General features: G+C 44.5%; 1 protein-coding gene and 1 long non-coding RNA gene across 3 annotated transcripts in view; one reads left to right on the top strand and one right to left on the bottom strand.

Annotated features, from left to right (window-relative positions):
* Positions 1–283: 283 nt before the first annotated feature.
* LOC120103554 (uncharacterized) lies at positions 284–17,375 on the bottom strand. The gene is made up of 2 exons (XR_005506039.2): positions 16,775–17,375; positions 284–3,926 (listed from the first exon to the last, which is right to left on the bottom strand). It is a non-coding gene; the product is annotated as an uncharacterized LOC120103554 (long non-coding RNA).
* Wdr89 (WD repeat domain 89) overlaps positions 17,172–19,138 on the top strand; it is a 31,628-nt gene continuing 29,661 nt past the window's right edge. The window contains exon 1 of one of the 2 annotated variants that reach the window (XM_006240233.5): positions 17,172–17,322. The gene's annotated coding sequence lies outside the window, so the exon portion shown is untranslated. The remainder of the gene's footprint in view (positions 17,323–19,138) is intronic. The other variant, XM_006240235.5, reaches the window with a different exon arrangement.

The following is a 19,138-nucleotide window of genomic DNA, read 5'->3' as shown; positions in this document are numbered from 1 at the left end:
CCAATTAAATGTTTTCCTTCATTAGAGTTGCCTTGGTCATGGTGTCTCTTGACAGTAATGAAAACCCCAACTAAGACAACATTTTCAGCAAATTCCTGGACACAAAAGATGTAGTACTTTAAAACCAAGATTGTGGTTTCATGCCAGCCTGGGCTACACAGTGAGTTTAAGACCAACCTGTGGCCTCTCTAAAAAGAAGTAGCAGTTTACATTCTTTTTGCAGATTGGTTTCTATTCCTGATTTTTTTTTTAACCTCCAGTTTCCTAATTCTGAGCAGAGGACTTCTTTTTTTTTTTTTTTTTTTTTTTTCGGTTCTTTTTTTTTTTTTTTTTTTTTTTTTTCCGGAGCTGGGGACCGAACCCAGGGCCTTGCGCTTCCTAGGTAAGCGCTCTACCACTGAGCTAAATCCCCAGCCCTCAGAGGACTTCTTGTATGTAAGAAATGAAGATCAGAAGCTGGGTGTGAATGCATGGGTAGCTCCAAGAATGCCGTAGGCAATGGGTTCTACTCCTAGCAGCACACAACAAACAAAAGGTGAAGGCCAGCCATTGTGGCACAAGCTCAGAATCCCAGCAGTCAGGAGGCAAAAGCATGATTTTGAGTTCAATGCCAGACAGGGCTATCTAGGGAGGGACTACAGGACAAAGAAAAAACCCTTCCTAACCATTTCCTCTTACAGCAGGATTATCTCCAAGACCATCTTCAGCAAATGCAAGACTCAGCAAAGCTTTGAAATTCTTCCCATTCCTTATCTCAACTGTCAAGTATGAGAACTCGGATTTGCTTATCTCTGTTCAGGGCATTTTCCCACGGGATGGGAACAAAAAGTTTCACGTAGCCCATTTACACCAGCTGTGTGCTTATATTTTGCTTTCTTTTCCTACTGGAGTTGGGGTTGAACCCGGGGTCTCGCCATGCAGGGCACACAAGGCACACGGCCACTTGCTATACCACTGAGCTACACCCAGCATCACGATTTGCTTTTTGAAAGGAGCAGTTCTCTTTTCTCTGCAGCTTTTGTTCTGAACAAGTCAAGTAAGTTTTCGGGCATGGGAGATTATTTCTTGAAAGGAAATCATTACGTGCTGTGAGTTTACACGAGAGATGATTATCAAAGGTAATAAGTTTTGTAGCACAAATCAATAATTAGCATTTATTAATTTTTAATACTTAAATGTAAGGGTTGAAAATGATCGTTCATTAGATAAATGTTCAGGACTGAGACAGGCATCTATTCAGTGGTCCCTTTATCAGCTTTCACACTGAGGAGAAGCTTTCACTTCAGGAGCCTGACAGCAATCACCTGTAATCAACTGTGATCCTCTGATTACAAATTTATTCAAGTTGTCGGGGCTCTCACCGTGACTGCATCTATCTCCTCCCTCATCAGAAGGCACACTTTTCAGTCTGCTTTTTAGAACGAAAGCAAACACAGCTTGGCCGCAATGTTGATATTATTGTTGTTGTTTCTATATTAAGGTCTTGTTAATCAGGATGAGGTCCAGGTTTAGGGAGCTCGGCACATCTTAACGATGCTCTGTTATCTGGCAAACAAATCCATTTACTGTAATGCTTAGAAAATTGCAACCAGTAATCACTTTAAGTACTTCTCCAGAACATGGAGTAAGAGTGAGGAAGGGAAGCAAGGAGCAGCCAGCAGTCCTGGGAGGCTCAACCTAGAGTCCTAGAATTTAGGAATAGAGGTCCGAGAGTCAGAAACTCGAGGGCAGCCTCGGCTACCTCAGGATCCTTTCTCAAATAAAACAAACAAACCTAACCCCCCATCCCTGTTAAAGAAATAAACAAACAAACAAAATCATTTAAAATAACAAGATAAAAAAATAAAGAGAGGTTGGGGTGATGAAACGTTTGTCTATGCTTGGCCCAGGGAGTGGCACTGTTAGAAGGTGTGGCCCTGTTGGAGTAGGTGTGTCACTGTGGGTGTAGGCTATAAGACCCTCATCCTAGCTGCCTGGAAGTCAGTCTTCCACTAGCAGCCTTCAGATGAAGATACAGAACTCTCAGGGCTCAGTCTGCACTATGCCTGCCTGGACTCTGCCATGCTCCTGCCTTCATGATAATGGACTGACTCTCTGAACCTGTAAGCCGGCCCCAATTAAATGTTGTCCTTTTAAGAGTTACCTTGGTCATGGTGTCTGTTCACAGCAGTAAAACCCTAACTAAGACAGCTGGAGAGATGGCAGTTTAAGGGCACTATCTGGACTTCCAGAGGTCCGGAGTTCAATCCCCATCACTCCCATAGTGGATCACAACTGTCTATGATGGGGTCTGATACCTGCTTCTGGTATGCAGACCTACAAGCAGCGAAAGCATCCATTACATAAAATGCATAAATAAACAAATCTTTAAGCCAGGTGTGCTAGCCTATGACGTCAGTCCCAGCGCTAGGAGGCAGACACAGGTGGATCTCTGAGTACAAGGTCAGCTGGTTCTACAGAGCAAGTGACACAGCCAGGGCTACACAGACAAACACCCTGTCTTGAAAAAAAAAAAAAAAACTAAAATAAAGAGATAGATAGATAGATAGATAGATAGATAGATAGATAGAGAGAGAGAGAGAGAGAGAGAACATTATTGGTATTTGACACTCTGGGCAAAAGTATCAGAAGTCCTGAAAATATATGGCTGGGGAGAGAGCAGAGGTTGAGAGCAGTTCGGTTTCTTAGTACCCACAGGACAGCTCACAACCATGTATAGTTTCTGGTCTTCGGGTCTCATGGGATGCACATGCATATATGCAGGCACTTACACACATATATAAAATAAATCCTATTAAAAAGCCAGGCATTGTGGTGCACGCCTTTAATCCCAGCAGAGGCAGGCAGACGTTCAAGGCCAGTCTGGTCTACAAAATGAGTTCCAGGACAACCAGAACTGTTACACAGAGGAACCCTGTCTTGAAAAACAAAATGAAAAAAAATTTTGGGGGCCAATTGTGATATATACCTTGTCAGCACTCAAGAGGAAGAAGAGCCAAGCATATCCATCAGGGTTATATACAGAGACTCCCATCTTTGATAATAATAATAATAATAATAATAATAATAATAACAATAATAATAATACAGCTGCACCACCATGCCTAGCACAATCACCCTTCCTCCACTCCTTTCCTTGTGTCCAAGGCAGGTTTGCGTTCTTTGAGAATAACTGCAGAGGTCAAGATATGCAAACAAAGCATGAGCTTGTTTTTGACACCCTGGGTACAGTCTGAGTCAGCCTTACAGTAGGAGCAAAGGTTGGAATGTGCACTCATAATCCTGAAGGCCTCCTCTGTACCAGGCAACTTAGTTACACTGTTAATTAATCTTCATGGTGAAGGCCTCCTCTGTACTAGGTAGCTGCTACTTAATCTTCGTAAAATTCATGGAGGAGAGTACCATTACTGGACTATTAACCTGAGATTTAGAGAGAGATAACATACATAATGACATTTTAAATAATAGTGTTTATTGTTTTAAAACTCTATTGTTTTTACAATTTCTTTAAACATGGCATGTATTTCTTTAGCGTGTGAGTGTGGTATGCACACATGCTATGGCACCCATGTAGATATCGGAGGACAACTTGCAGGAGTTTGCCTCCTTCTTCCACCATGGGAGTTTCAGGCACTGAGCTTGGCGCTACTAGATCTGGCAGCAGTATCCTTTACCCAGTGTGGTGGTTTGAATAAGCTTGGCCCACAGGGGTGGCATTGTTTGGGGGTGTGGCCTTGTTGGAAGAAGTGTGTCACTGTAGGGGTGGACTTGGAGGTCTCCTCCTATGCTCAGGCTCTGCCCAGTGTGGAACAGACCCTCCTCGTGGCTGCCTGCAGAAGAGACTCCTCTGGCTGGAATTGGATCACGATGTAGAAATCTCAGCTCCTCCAGCACCTGGTCTGTCTGCACGCTGCTGTGCTTCCTTCCTGCCATGATGATACCGGATTGAACCACTGAGAGTATAAGCCAGCCCTTATTAAATGTACTTTATAAGAGTTGCCTTGGTGTTTCTTCACAGCAATGGAAGTCCTAAGACACCCACTGAGCCGTCTCCCTGGCCCTGTTTTGCTTGTTTCCTCTTTTGTCCAGTATTGGAAACTGAATCCTTGTGTATTAGTTAAGAAGCGCTCTACCACCAAGCCACAAACTCAACTTTTTGTGCTTATTATGTTATATCCATACTGCTAGCATCTTGTCTAAGCTCTGCCCCACAGTTACCTGGCAACAGCCAGGTATGCCTGACATTATAAAAGGGGCTGCTTGCCCCCTCCTCCCTCTCTTGCTCTCTTCCCTTCCTGCTCCCGTTCTCTCCACGTGCTCATGGCCGGCCTCGACTTCTCTCTCTCTCTCTCTCTCTCTCTCTCTCTCTCTCTCTCTCTCTCTCTCTCTCTCTCTCTCCTATACCTCCTGTGGCCGGTCCCTCAGGGCGAAGGGATGCCTCAACATGGGTCTGCAGAGGCAGCCCCTTCCCCCATACCTCACCACACACCCACAAAACATATTCCCCATCTCTTTATCTTTTTATAAACACATCACTTACCATTTAAGAGATATAGGGTCTGTACGGCAAGACATACATGGTGACTCACACCTTGTAATCCCAGCACTTAGGAGGCAAAGACTGAAAAGACTGCTGTGAGTGCAAGGCCAGCCTGGGCTACAAAGCAAGATCCTTTCTCGGCAGATAAACGTTTGAGGTTTTTTTGTTTTTTTTTTTTTTAAATAAATAATAGGAAATGGGAGGTTGTAGGTTGAGATATAAATACAGAAGATAGGCTGTGAGTTAAAGTTGTGTTAGGATTTAAAATAAAACTTCATGGGTTTTTAAAATTTAGTTTTGGGACATGTTTTGAGATTATATATCTCTGACTGGTCTAAAACTGTGTATCCCAGGCTAGTTTGGAAGTCACTAATGTAGCCCAGGCTGGCACTGAACTATCTCAGTGATCCTTTTGTCTCTTGGGTGCTGGATTTACAAGAGTTAGCCATCACATTTGGCTTTAACCCCTTTTTGTTCAGACAGGGTCTCAGGTAGCCCACGAAAGCTTCAGGTTCCCTATGTAGTACAAGATGACCTCTCCCTCCACCTTATTTTCAGACAGGGTCTCACTATGTATCTCTGTCCTGGAACTGTCTTTGAACACCTCTGGTTTCCCAGTGCTGGCATTAGAGGTCTGCAATGCTACACTGGGCAAGGAAGATGATGCTGAATTCCTGGTCCTTTCCGTCGCAAGAAATGCAGTCATGCCGAGCTCTGATTCATTTTTTAAAACTTATTATATTGAAGTGGGGTATGCATGCACCACAGCATGCATGTGGAGGTCAGTGTACAACCTTCGGCAGTAATGTCTCTCCTTCCATGGTCATTCTGCAGGTTGAACTCTACTCCTCAGGTTTGCATGGCTCTGGCTTAGTAACTGGAGGCAGCTGTGAGGCGCCTGCCATGGGGTGCTGCGAACTTAAGTCCCATCTTCTGCAAGAGCAGGAAGCAATCTTAACCACTGAGCCATCTTTCCATCCCTGATTCTGGGCAGACCAAACACTAGTATACCAAGTCTTTTCCTTCCTTCCTCCCTCCCTTCTTCCTCTCCCTTCCTCTTTTTCTCTATTATATCTGTTTTGCTGTTTGTTCATTCTTCAACTCTCCAGTAAAGGAAAAGAAAGTGAAACATTATCCAGCTCATTTGTTAAGTTTTCCATTTTTAAGACAGAGTCTCACTATGATGCCCTGGCAGGCCTCTGCCTCCCACACAGTAGTTCTCAGCCTTTTGAACAGCCGTATGCGGTTTGCCGGGGAGAGGTAGTTTTGATAGGCACAGTTGTCCCTTGCAGCGTTAGCCTTACCTCTCTCCTAACTGTGCAAACTGATGAGGTAAAGTTTGCCTTACAATTGAAGGGGTTGATACTATCTCTTATTTAAAAAAACAAAACGCCCAACCTTAATATAACTTATTACTCGTTTAAAAATTTCATGCATGGTAAATTTGTATCTTGATCATATGCCCGCCCCCACCCCTTCCCCCTGAAGGTCCCTCAGGAACTGTGAACTCCTGGATTCTTACCTTGAAAAGAACTGTGTTACAGTGACTAATCTAACCAGCACAAAGCAAGCAGGCACCTGTCACAGACGCTCCCGCCACCTAATCTCTGGCTTCAGGGCCAATCCTGTTAACATTCCCAGAAGCTCCACCTGACAACCATAAGACAGTTGTGAAACATGGTTCTCTGGAATCAGTTCCAGACTAGCTGTTCCTTATGGTAACTAGCGTCAGTCTGCCCACAATCCTCAGTCACTAGACATGAATCCACATGTCCATGGCCAGATGGCTGTAATGTGATAAGATCTCAAACAATTGTGATTTAGGAAAATCTTATTTACACATTTGGGTACTCATGGAGGCCTGAAGGGGTCATCAAACCCCTGGTGTTGGGGTGATCTTTCTTCACATTATATGAAGGTATTTCTGTATTTTCAATTTTTAATTCTGAACCTAGCAGAGAGCTAAATGCTGGCAGGATTTTGGTTTCTCATTTCTATTTGTAAATGCTTGTCCTTCCACACCTGCCCAAAAGATGAAGGCCAGGCAGCCCTCCATGCCTTAGGCAACTAAAAAGACCAGGCTTTGTCTTACTGCTGATTGGTTATAATAAAAAGCTTACAGCTAATAGCTGGAGCAGAAAGTACATGGGCGGAACTTCTGGCCCGGCAGAGACAGAGAATGGACCGAAGCAGATGCCAGAGAAAGTAGACCCACGTGGGAAGACAGGATGGTGGAAAAGGTAGGATAAGTTTAGATGAGCTAGCTAGGAGACTTCCCCAGACTTCCCTAGACTTCCCAAGCAAAAGGTCAATAGCTTTAAACTATATAGAAGTCTTGTTCCTTATTTAAACCCTGAGTGGTCCTCAAAAGCCCCACAACATCCCCATGCTGGGGCTATATGTGAGCAGCATGACTTAGGTACTAAGAACTGCTTGTGTGGGTGAGCAGTACGTGCTCTGAAGAAGCCATCTCTCCATCATTCGTAATTTAAAGCAGAGCAGATTATCTTACGTATCAGAGTAAGCCTGTAGCAACCAGCTAAGAAACTTTAAGGGTTAAAGAAATTTTTTTTTTAGATTATCTTAGTTTGCTTCCTGTTGCTGTGAGAAAGACCATGACCAACAGCAACATGAGATGAAAGGGTTTATTTGGCCTACAGGTTTGGATCGGAGAGCATCATTGAGAGAAGCTAAGACAGGGACCAGGAGGCAGGACCCGAAGCAGAGACTATGCAGAATGCTGTTGTTTACTGATTTACCCTCAGGCTCACCTTCAGTTTCTTATTCTTCCCAGGACCACCTGCCCCGGGCACTGCCAACAGTGAGCTGTGCCCTCCCTCATCAATCATCAATCGGTAATCAAGAAAATGCTCTACAGGGCAGTCTGATGGAGGCACTGACTCAGGTGACAGTCCCTCTTCTCAGGTGACTATAGTTTGTATCAAGCTGACAAGAATTAACCAGTACAGTGTAGCTGTACCCACGAGAATCCCACAGGCAGTCCTTAATGGTTGCTCTGTTGTTTTGAGATGAGCCTAGCCAGATTCCAACAAATTGCAAATTCCTTTAAAAATATTGTGTCTCCTACTGATGTATTTCTTTTTTTTTAAAGATGTATTTATTTATTATATGTAAGTACACTATAGCTGTCTTCAGACACACCAGAAGAGGGCATCAGATCTCATTACAGATGGTTGTGAGCCACCATGTGGTTGCTGGGAATTGAACTCAGATCCTCTGGAAGAGGAGTCAGCGCTCTTAACCACTGAGCCATCTCTCCAGCCCTGATGTATTTCTTTGTCCTGACACTGTTTAATCATGAAAACTTGGAAGTATCAATTTAGGATATGATCATATATTTCTTTTTTGTTTTCATATAGTTATTTTAATAAGACCAGATACAAATACTTCGTGCTTATGTAGGAAGGTTTTCTTTTATGGTAAAGAGGGTTTTATTCTTGATTGTTTTGTAGGCACTCATGTAGCCCAGGCTAGCCTCACAATCACTGTGTTGACAAGGATGACCTTAAACTCAAGATCCTCTCGGCTCTCCCTCCAGAGAGTTTAAATTATAGGTACCAACACACCCACCTGAGATTTTTATTTTAAACTGCCGTTGTCATGACCCAAATTACTGACTGCCAGTGTATTTTGTTTTATTTTGAAAATTTATGTATATGAGTGTTTTCCCTGCACTGCTGCATATCTGTGCATAGCATGCATGCCTGTTACCTTCTGAGGTCAGGAGAGAATGTTGGTTGGGCCTCTGGACCTGTAGTTATAGATGGTTGTAAGCTGCCATGTAGGACTGAGAATTCAACCCTGTCCTTACAAGTGCTCCTAATCGCTTCACCATCTCTCCAGCCCCCTCTAGTGCTTTTTTTCAAGTCACAGTTAACATTAGCCAGGCTTGGAGGTTTAAATGGTGTGTTTCTTGCAGCACTTGGGGAGCAAAGCGAGGATTAGTACTACAAGTTCCAGGCTATCCTGGTCTATGTAGTGAGTCCCAAAACAGCCATGTCTCAAAACAAACAAATGGACATGTTATCATTTCCTCTGGAACAGGCACCTTGTATTGCATACATATTAAAAGTTTCGGGGTTAGGGATTTAGCTCAGTGGTAGAGCGCTTGCCTAGCAAGCACAAGGCCCTGGGTTCGGTCCCCCAGCTCCGAAAAAAAAAAAAAAAGTTTCTGCCATCGGTATTTTAGAATTACATTTATTTGGGGCTGGAGGGATGGCTTAGTGGATGCCTTTGCTGCTCTCCCAGAAAACCAGTTTGGTTCTTGGCACCTGCACTGAGTGGCTCAGAACCACTTAGAACTTCAGCTTCTGGAGCCCTGACTCCCTCTGCCGGCTTCTGTGAGCCCCCACACATCTGCACTTGTGGCCTACAAAAATACAAATAATACACACGAAAATACAAATAATAAAAAATAAAGCTTATGAAAAACCAAAATCAAAACCATTCATTTGTGTGCCACAGCACACGTGTGGATCGGAGGAGAATTTATAGCAGTCTGCTCTTTCCTTCCACCACATGAGGCCTGGGGACAGAATTCAGGTCCTCAGTTTCAGTAGCAAGTGCTTTTACTTGCTAAGCCATCTTGTAGGCTTAAATTTAACACACGGAAATAAAAGCAAAATGTTAAGATGACAACAATAAGTATATAAGTACAAATATGATTTTAATATACTTTATACTATTTATTTTTATTTTTGAGACAGTATCTTGATGTGTACTTCTGGCTACCCTGGAACTCAGAGATCCCCCAACCTCTTTTGTTATTATTGTTGTTTGTTTGATTGTTTTTGAAACAGAAAGTTTCTTTGTGTAGCCCTGACTATCCTGGAACTCACTCTGGAGACCAGGCTAGCCATGGACTCAGAGATCCTCCTCCTCTGCCTCCCAAATGCCAGGTTTAAAGGCACATGCCACCATGCCTGGCTCAGTCTGGGTGCTGGGCTAAAGGCCTGCCCACCAGGCTCAGTCTATGGATTTAAATGTTTTCATGCATCTCAGGAGTCATCTTGAGTGGGGTGTGATAGCACATACTTTTAATTCCAGAATTTAAGACACCAAGACAGAAAGATTGCAAACCAAAAGAAGAATGGGGCTGGGGGGATAGCTATTGGTGATGTGATCCACCTGCAACAGAACCTGGGTTTGATCCCCAGAACCCACACAAAAAAGCCGGCATGATGGAATGCAATTTTAATCCCAGCACTGGGGATGTAGAGGCAGGAGGCTCGCTGGGGCTCCCTGGCCTGCCAGTCTAGCCCATGCGACAAGTTTAAGTTATTGAGACCATGCCACAAACAAGACACAAAATACCTGGTTGGTACCTAAGAATGCCTGAGATTGATTTCTGGATCTCTCTCTCTCTCTCTCTCTCTCTCTCTCTCTCTCTCTCTCTCTCTCTCTCTCTCTCTCTCTCTGCACAGAGATTGATCCAACTGTCTTAGTCGTGGTCACTATTACTGTGATGAAAAACCAGGGCCCAAGAAACTTAGGGAGGAAAGGGTTATTTGGCTTACACTTCCATATCATTTTTCATCAGCTAAGTTGTTGCTGTAAAATTATAAAAAATAAATGCTGTCTTTTACCCTGCACTAGATCTGGCACCGCAGTGCCCCAAGATATGTGGTAGACATCTTCACCTCAGTCAGCACAGCCTCTCACTCACTTTGCTCTATCTCACATCACACTGCCGATGGCTTCTCTCTGAGCCTGGCAACAACCTCTCTACCTATTTAGTTCCCAAGGCAGGTTGCCACCATGCCAAATGCACACATCTCAATTCCGTGGAGGCCCAGTGTCTCCACCACCACCACCACCACAAACTCTCTTAAATTCAGTTAAATCTCAGGATGGGAACTCAAGCAGGGCAGGAACCTAGAGGCAGGAACTGATAGAGGCTGTGGAGGAGTGCTGTGTACTGGCTTGCTCCCCATGGTTTGCTCAGTGTTACACAGCCTAGGACCATTTTCCTGGGGTGGACTGGACCCTCTCAGATCAATCACGAAGAGGAAATGCCCTTCAGGCTTGCCTACAGCCCATCTTATGGAGGCATTTTCCCAACTAAGGCTCCCCACTTCAATGACCCTACCCTATGTCAAGTTGACATACACTAGACTGCACACCAATGTTTAGTATTTGACACCTCTGTTGAATTCTCTTCTCCCTCAAAAATAGCTTTAATCTTATAAATACTTAAAATCTAGAAACACAGGGATATCATAGATCTCAAATTACATTTTTCTTTTATAATGAAATCTTACATGTTGTTCTGTTGCTTTTCTTTTGTTTGTCAACTTGACACAAGCTAGAGTCAAATGGTAAGAGAAACCTCTGGAGAAAATGCCTTCATCAGATTGCCTGTAGGCAAGTCCATAGGCACTTTCTTTCTTTCTTTTTTTTTTTTTTTTTTTTTTTTCTGGAGCTGGGGACCGAACCCAGGGCCTTGCGCCTGCTAGGCAAGAGCTCTACCACTGAGCTAAATCCCCAACCCCTCATCAACTTTCTTGATTTTTTTTTTTTTTTGGTTCTTTTTTTCGGAGCTGGGGACCGAACCCAGGACCTTGCGCTTCCTAGGCAAGAGCTCTACCACTGAGCTAAATCCCCAACCCCCTTGATTGCTAATTGATAGAAAGGACCAAGCCCATTCTTGGCAGTGCCATTCTGGGCAGGTGCTCCTGGGTGAGGTAAGAAAGAGGGCTGAGCAAGCCATGGGGAGTAATCAGTAAGCTGCATTCGTCCATAACTTCTGCTTCAGTTCCGAACTCCATGTTCCCACATTGACTGTTACCTTGAATTGTACGATGAAATAAACCCTTCCCTCTCCATTCTTCTGGTCACAGTCATTATCACAGCAGGAGAAACCCAACTAAGGCACATATTAAATTAAAAAAATATAAATGGGAAAAATTCTACAGAAGGAGTTTTTAGTATTCAGAAATTGGTCTTTATAATTACCAGACACAAAACCATTCCTAAAAGAGTTAACAGAAGATGTTCATAGTTCCTTAAAGGCAGGGAATGTGCTCTAAGCTGTCTTCCTGTCTTTAAAAGGTTAACAGTGGTATTCATGATACCATCATTAATTATGTACGTGTGCTCCTCCTGACACTGATAAAGCTTGACACTCTATGTCAATTCTCTGACTTTATTTGGAGTTTTACTTTTATTGTTATTGTGAGACATGGTCTTACTCTGTGGCCTCAAATAGCCTAAAACTCACTATGTAACCAATATTGATCTCAAAGAAATATTGACAATTTTCCTTTGCTACCCTTCCATGTGCCAGGATCACGTGTAAACCTGACATTTTAACTACAGCACTCTTTCTATCAACACAGCAACCAATTCTGTTTCAGTGTCTATCTACATTTGACTTAAGCAGCAATTCACCACCATACCATACATAATTGCTAATTTAGGGCATTGTTCAAATGCTCTCAAATGAGAATCAAAATGAAAACCAAAGTTTTGTTGTAAAGAAAAAATATTTATAATTTTAGCATAGTAATTAATTATGAACTATTACTAATTATCTAGCAAAGCCCCATGCATGGCAGTCAATGTGACATCACATGATTACTCACCTACAGTCTCTTCCCTTTGTCTGTTTTATAGTGAGGCAGGGTCAGTCACTAAGTTACCCTCACATGTGGGACTGAGCTCTGTAGCAACCCTGAACTTTCCATCCTGCCAAATCAATCTTCCCAGTAACGACTGGGGCTATAGTATAGGCTGGCCTCACCACACACCTTTTATGCACACACACACACACACACACACACACACACACACACACACACACACACACGCATTCTCTCTCTCTCCCTCTTCCTCTCTCTTGCTCTCCATTTTAAGGATCTTTGGATATGATAAATGAATGGGACAAGAAGACACCCTTAAAATCAAAATAAGCCCCAGTGGGGTTAAGGGAAGTGGCAACAGTCACGTCTACAGATGTAGGAGGTATGATGGTGATACCACAATCCTCCAGATGCAGATGGCCATGTAACAGGCCCCCGGCCTGATAACCACCATGGGAGAACCATTCAGACCCTAAAACTCAGTGTGCAGACAGCACTGCCTGCCAAAAGGAAAACACAGACCTAATCCATCAAAGCTTACAGTTCTGGGAAAGTCTTTAAATGTACTGACTTTGCTTTTTGGCTTGTATAGTTAAGCTGCTGGCTGTTCTTACTGAGGTGTGACAACCTAAGATATAGTTTGTGCTTAAAAGCTCACCCTGAAAAAGGCTCAGGATTCAGAACGTCCAGTGTAGTCACAAGCCAGCTAATACTTTCTTTTTTTTCTTTTTTTCTTTTTTTTCTTTTTCTCCATCTTTATTAACTTGGGTATTTCTTATTTACATTTCGATTGTTATTCCCTTTCCTGGTTTCCGGGCCAACATCCCCTTCCCCCTTCCCCCTCCCCTTCTATATGGGTGTTCCCCTCCCCATCCTCCCCCCATTGCCGCCCTCACTCCAACAATCACGTTCACTGGGGGTTCAGTCTTGGCAGGACCCAGGGCTTCCCCTTCCACTGGTGCCCTTACTAGGCTATTCATTGCTAACTATGAGGTTGGAGCCCAGGGTCAGTCCATGTATAGTCTTTGGGTAGTGGCTTAGTCCCTGGAAGTAATAAAGACTTTCTACTGGCTCAAACCCATGTCCAAGTAGTCTTCTCTGTTGGATACCCTCCACCATTTTTGGAGGTTCCACAACGATCCTCAAAAGCCAGACCTCAAGATTGGGGCTATGGGTGGAAATCTTTTTTTTTTCCTTTTCTTTTATTTCCGGAGCTGAGGACCGAACCCAGGGCCTTGTGCTTGCTAGGCAAGCGCTCTACCACTGAGCTAAATCCCCAACCCCTGGGGTTGGGAATCTTTTTTTTTTAATTTATTTATTTTAAGTATGTGAGTACACTGTCGCTGTCTTCAGACACACCAGAAGAGGGCATCGGATCTCTTTACAGATGGTTGTGAGCCACCATGTGGTTGCTGGGAGTTGAACTCAGGACCTCTGGAAGAACAGCCAGTGCTCTTAACTACTGAGCCATCTCTCCAGCCCGGGATTGGGAATCTGAAGAATCCTTTGGAGCCAGGAAGAAGGCAATGTTCAAGCGACTCCTAAGAGGACTTGACCTGAGATGTTTTAGGGCCCCAGGACTCCCTTTGATCAATGGCCTATCTGTGGATGAGGCCCAGGGAATTGAAAAGGGCCTTGGAAGCAGCCACTGGCCACTTGTATCCACGTAGTCACTGCTGACACTGCTCTTCTAGTGAGGGAGGCTGATAAGCTGACTCTGGGGGAGGAACTGTTCCTGACTGCCCCACGTTCAGTTGAGGGCCTCCTATGAGGCACTCCAGAAAGATGGATGTCAGACACTCAAGTAACCATTACCCAATACTTCTCCTAGACCAGCCCCCATATCTGGTTCTGCATAACATCAGCTGTCAACTCGGCTGGCCTGTTACCAGATGATGACCCTGCAGAATGGGCCTGACCTGACCAATGTTCCACTGCAGGAGGCAGAAGAGGTAGGGTAAACCGATGGGAACAGTTTTGTTTGTTTTGAGACAGGATTTTTCTGTGAGGCCTGGCTGTCCTGGAACTCACTCTATAGGTCAGACTGGCCTCGAACTCAGAGATCTTTTTGCCTCTGCCTCCTGAGTGCTGGAATTAAAGGTGTGCACTACTGCCCCAGCTCGATTTACCCAGAGTGAAATTAGGTATGCTGGGGCTGCAGGATAAGACTATCTGGTGCAATCTCTTAACCAAGGGACTCCAGCTCAACAAACCAAGCTCCTAGCACTAACTCAGGTGCTTCATTGGGGGAAAACAAGGTCATCACTATATACACTGAGGTACCTGGTAAAGCTTTTCCACAGCCAACATATATAGGCCTTGTACTGAGAAAGAGGGTTCCCCACCTCCAAAAGAGAATCAAAAATAAAGGGAGAATCAAAAATTCAGATCCTGACATTGTTTGGAAGCCCTCAAGCTACCCAAGACAGTGGCCAATGGTTACCAAGGGGGAAGTCCCTCCCAAAACACAGGGTAGTAGACTTGGCCACCCAGGAGGCAGGCCTAGAATGCCTTGAGATTTTGGTGATGTGGACTAAATCTGCTTCAATGCTCTGAGTATACATCAGAGGAGATTGACTGGGCCAACTGAGAGAGTGCCAAACAAAATCATATGCTTACTAAGCTTTGGTGGAAAAAAAGGCCTGTACTTCCAACAGCTTTTACCAAGCTATGAATCTTAGGGTCATAAAAACTGACAAGCTCCTCAGGCCTGTATACCACATGCTCCACCCTGGAGTCATGTCAAAGACATTACTTCCAGGTGTGTCATATGTGCACAGCCAAACCCCAAAAGAGGAAGAAAAGCCCTGGGTTGGGTCCAGGCCCAGGAACACCCTCAGAGAGGACTGGGAATGGGACTTTACTGGAATTCAATCTATTGCCTTTGCGTATACAAGAACATCCTAGCTTCTTGGAGTGGGTAGAGTCCTATCCTGACCAGCGCAGACACTGCATCAATTGCCAAGAAGCTTCTCCAGGAGTTGGTCCCTAGGTTTGGACTGTCCATTTTCTGGGATCTGACAAGGTCTGGCCTCATAGCTGAAATATCCCCAAATCTGGAAAAAGCCTTATATATTAATTACACAGGACAGGTAAAAAGGATAAAAACAAACCTTTAAAATATGGCAAAAATTGGGCCAGCTTTTTACCTTTTGCCCTCCTAAGGACCAGATGCACCCATATCAAGAAGTTCATAACTAAGAAATGACTAACCATTGCCTCCTCAAGTCCTTACAGGCCTTGCAAGATTTGTCAGATTGTTGGAGAGGCTGCATCTTTGCCCTGTCTGAGCCTGCCCACAAGTTCCAGGCTGGTGACCTTATATGGGTAAAGAGGAACAGCAATGAAGGTCACCCCAGGAATCCACCAAATCCAGCTGAAGGAGGCTACAGAAAATAACGACTAATGGGTTGTCACCAGGTCCTCCGAACCCCTAAAGACTGACAAGGGCCCTATACTTATGTTTGTCCTAGTCTGTCTTTTTCTCTTCCTTTGGGAAGGCCAACATCCACATAAGCCAGGGCACTGGGTATAAAAATGTAAAAAGACCAGAATTCGGGAGCTCTCAGCCAATCTATCCACTGAGGCTCAAAACTACCTTCCAGGTAGATTTCTGTAAACTTTTACAACCAGAGGCTACTGGGGCGCGGTTCACTTGCTCCTGGGAGGGGAGGAGCACCTCCCTGGGTCTATGGGTCCACCAGTAAGGCTGCACAGTTGATGCCCCTTTCCCCCAAGCCATTGTTCTTGGTTGGATAGCATAACTCAGTCTTCCAGGGGTTACAATGATCCCTTCATAGTTTTATAAAAAGAACCATCACTACCTGCCTGTGATATAAAGATTAGGGCCTGGCAAAACTCATTATTGGAAAACCCTTAAAACCTGGGGAGTCAGGTTACAAGCCCCCTAGGATGGCAAGTCTCCAAACTTCAATTTTCCCAGGAATTCCCTTTAGTAACTTCAAAGATAAAGGTCCAGAAGGCAGTGAAACCCAGCTCCTGAGTGTTCTGGATGTGAGAAGATTCTATCAGTTCCTTAACAATTCTCAACCACCATAGGTCAGGACTCCTGGCTCCGCCCGGTGCAACTAATCAAACAATAGTTTCAACTTTCAACTCCAATAGCTGTAAATGGGACCAATCTAAACTTACCCTGGGGGACTTCCAGGGGAAGGATGCCTGTTTAACCTTATCAAGATATCCCCCAGTTAGTTCCCCTTATTCAGATTCCTGTGGTCATACACAGCAATTTAATTCCAGGAACCCCAGCCGAATGTATTTCCAGGCCCCAGAGACTATCTGGGTTGCTCGCACTATCGCTTAACCAAGTACATATTTTCTGAATTGTTTACACTGGAGGAGAACCCATGTCTTTGCGGTCTCATGAATGAACACCGCAGGTGTTCGTCTATAATGAAAGAGTAGAGTCCACCTAAACTAGACACTGGCCCTCCACATGCCCAAGGACAGAGCTCATTCCCCTATTGGTAGGGACAGAGGTCACGACTCCACTGCAGTTGGAACATCAGCCCCGTATCAAACTAAAATGTAAAACAAAACAGGACAGGTGAGACAGGACCCGACTATTATGGACTACAAATCCCAGAGTTCCCTAGGGCCAAGACAACACTACCTCCAGATTTTCTGAGCTCCAGTCAACCTTGAGTCATACCCATGCTGGGCCCGGTACTGCTCATTCAAACCGGCCTGTATCGCTAGGCTTTGCGATCACGTGTGGTTATCTCAGATCCACGAAATCCTGCCTCACCCCAACTCCCCTAGTCCGCGTAATAATTTTCCACCCCAGTATGAGGAAGCGAAAGAAGAGCTGGGAGTCGCCGCAAAGCCACATCCGCATGAAAAGGCGGAACCTTCGATGTTCTTGGTTTTTACTGGCCACACATCCAGGAAGGTGGGGCTCAGGGACTTCCGTTAACCTGATCTAGAGGGCGGTGATGTATGGCGTGGTCCGTAGGCCCAGTCACGCATGCGTAGATCTTCTGCCCTTGTCCAATCGGAAGGGAACAAGCGGAGGCGCGCAACTCCCGCCTCTGTGCTATGGACCAATTCTCTCTAGCTTCCTCTATAATTTTACCCAATCAGAGCCGGAGGGCGGAGTTCCAGCCGGCCGTGGGCAGAGTGTGCTTTTTCTCCATCTTCAGTGTGGGGTTTGCTGCTGAGGTACTTTCTCCTGGGTTGGGCTGGGCTGGGCGATTATCCAGGGCGGGTAGCTCTCTGACTGGCGGCCACTGGGTGGCATGCGCGCGGAGAGCCCTGGGCGGGGAGCGCGGAGGGGAGTGGGGTGTGTGAGAGGGAGCACGTGCATGCACAGGGACCCAGTGTCAGGATATATGTCAGGATGTGTGGTCCATGCCATCTGAATGCCTCTGCTTCAGTTTTGAGGAAGGGTAGGTAGACCCTGCTCGCTCTCAGTCCACACCCACCTCCTGGCTCCGGCCTTTTTCCAAGTCAAAGCAGACTTTTCACTTGGCACGCGGAGCCAAGTTGTACAGTATGTGCTGTGATGCAGGCTACTATGCTAAGTGACTTACGTGTGTCCTGTCATCTAGTCCACACAGCTATCCACAGAGCTAGGTGCTGGCCCCGTGTGGTGATGCACACCTGGGATCCCACAGGCTAGCCAGTGCTTCCTAGGAAAACTTTGTCACAAAACAAAACAAAACAAACAAAAAACCTAATCCACAACAAAACACTACCCAAGAGGTAGTGCTGTCGGCATCTCATTTTTTGAAATGCCTAGGCTAACTCTGACAACTTAAATTGAGGGAATTCAGCTTCCATTAATGTAAAATGAAGGGATGGTACAACTAGTAAAGCTCTCCTATGTTTTTTTCATAACTTGAAATTATTTTAAAATCCTAAACAGTATACCTGGAAACCAGTTAATCGATTATTGTTATCCAGGTAAAGTGAATTGGTAGGAAGGGATCAGTCTAAAGGCCTGGTTCCTAACTTTGCCTGTGTGGACCTCAGGTTGTTTAATTGCACGATTAAGACCGGTACCAAATTGCTTCTTAGTGTTGTGATAATTCAGTGAAAATGTGGACTTGAAGTCTATGTTATTGGTATCAACTATACCTGTTTCTGCTTCTTGTCTAAGAACTGCAAAAACATGCAGCCTAGTTAACAACAGTTAAGTGTGAGATACTTCTGTGTGGACCACTTACTGGGCCTATCCTCTCCTCGGGTCAGGACAGTATTATCTAGAGAATAGAAGCAAGAAGTGTCTGGTTTGTATTTTTACCTTAGATTTTGTAGAATAAAAAGCAAAAGTAAGTCAGCCTACGTGACTGTTGGGGTTTCTTTCACTTCCCATCAATGTAGTTTGGGAGTTACACTTTTGTTTAAAATCATGGCTATGTTTTCTGCAACATTCAGGTTTGGTTTGTTTGTTTTTGGGTTTTGGAGTCAGGCTTTCTGTAGCTCTGGTAGTTCTGGAACTCTTTGTAAACGGGCTGGCCTTGAACTTAGAGAACTTGGTGTTTCTCAAGTGCTGGAATTATAGGCTTTCACATCAATGGAATCAACCTTCTATATTGATTATAAATGGAACTGAAGACATTGCTTTTTTTCTTTTTGTCGTCATTGTTGTTTTGTTTTTTGGTTTTGTTTTGTTTTGTTTTGTTTTGAGACAGGGCTTCAACCTACATAGCTTTGGCTAGCCTGGAACTTTGTTGACCTCAGAGGTCTACCTGCCTCTGCCTCCTGTATGATGGGGATAAAGGCCAGTGCCCTACATCTACCTTAAGACTGCTTTCTTCTTGCTGGTTTTTTTTTTTTTTTTTTTTTTGCTTTCCCACTCTTATACTAAAAGAAAGAAAAACAAAACAGAAACCCTACATTTCTACACTTTCAGTGGTCTCTCTAAACCCAAAAACAATCAAATAGAGGAAAAAAGAAAACCCCACAGACTCATTGTACTCCAGTCTGTCCTAGAGCTCAAATGTATAGTTGGAATATATACAAATCATTGCCA

Source organism: Rattus norvegicus, chromosome 6 (assembly GCF_036323735.1).
Source record: "Rattus norvegicus strain BN/NHsdMcwi chromosome 6, GRCr8, whole genome shotgun sequence".
In the NCBI taxonomy this organism is placed as follows: Eukaryota; Metazoa; Chordata; class Mammalia; order Rodentia; family Muridae; genus Rattus; species Rattus norvegicus.
This window is presented reverse-complemented; position numbering and strand designations above follow the sequence as displayed.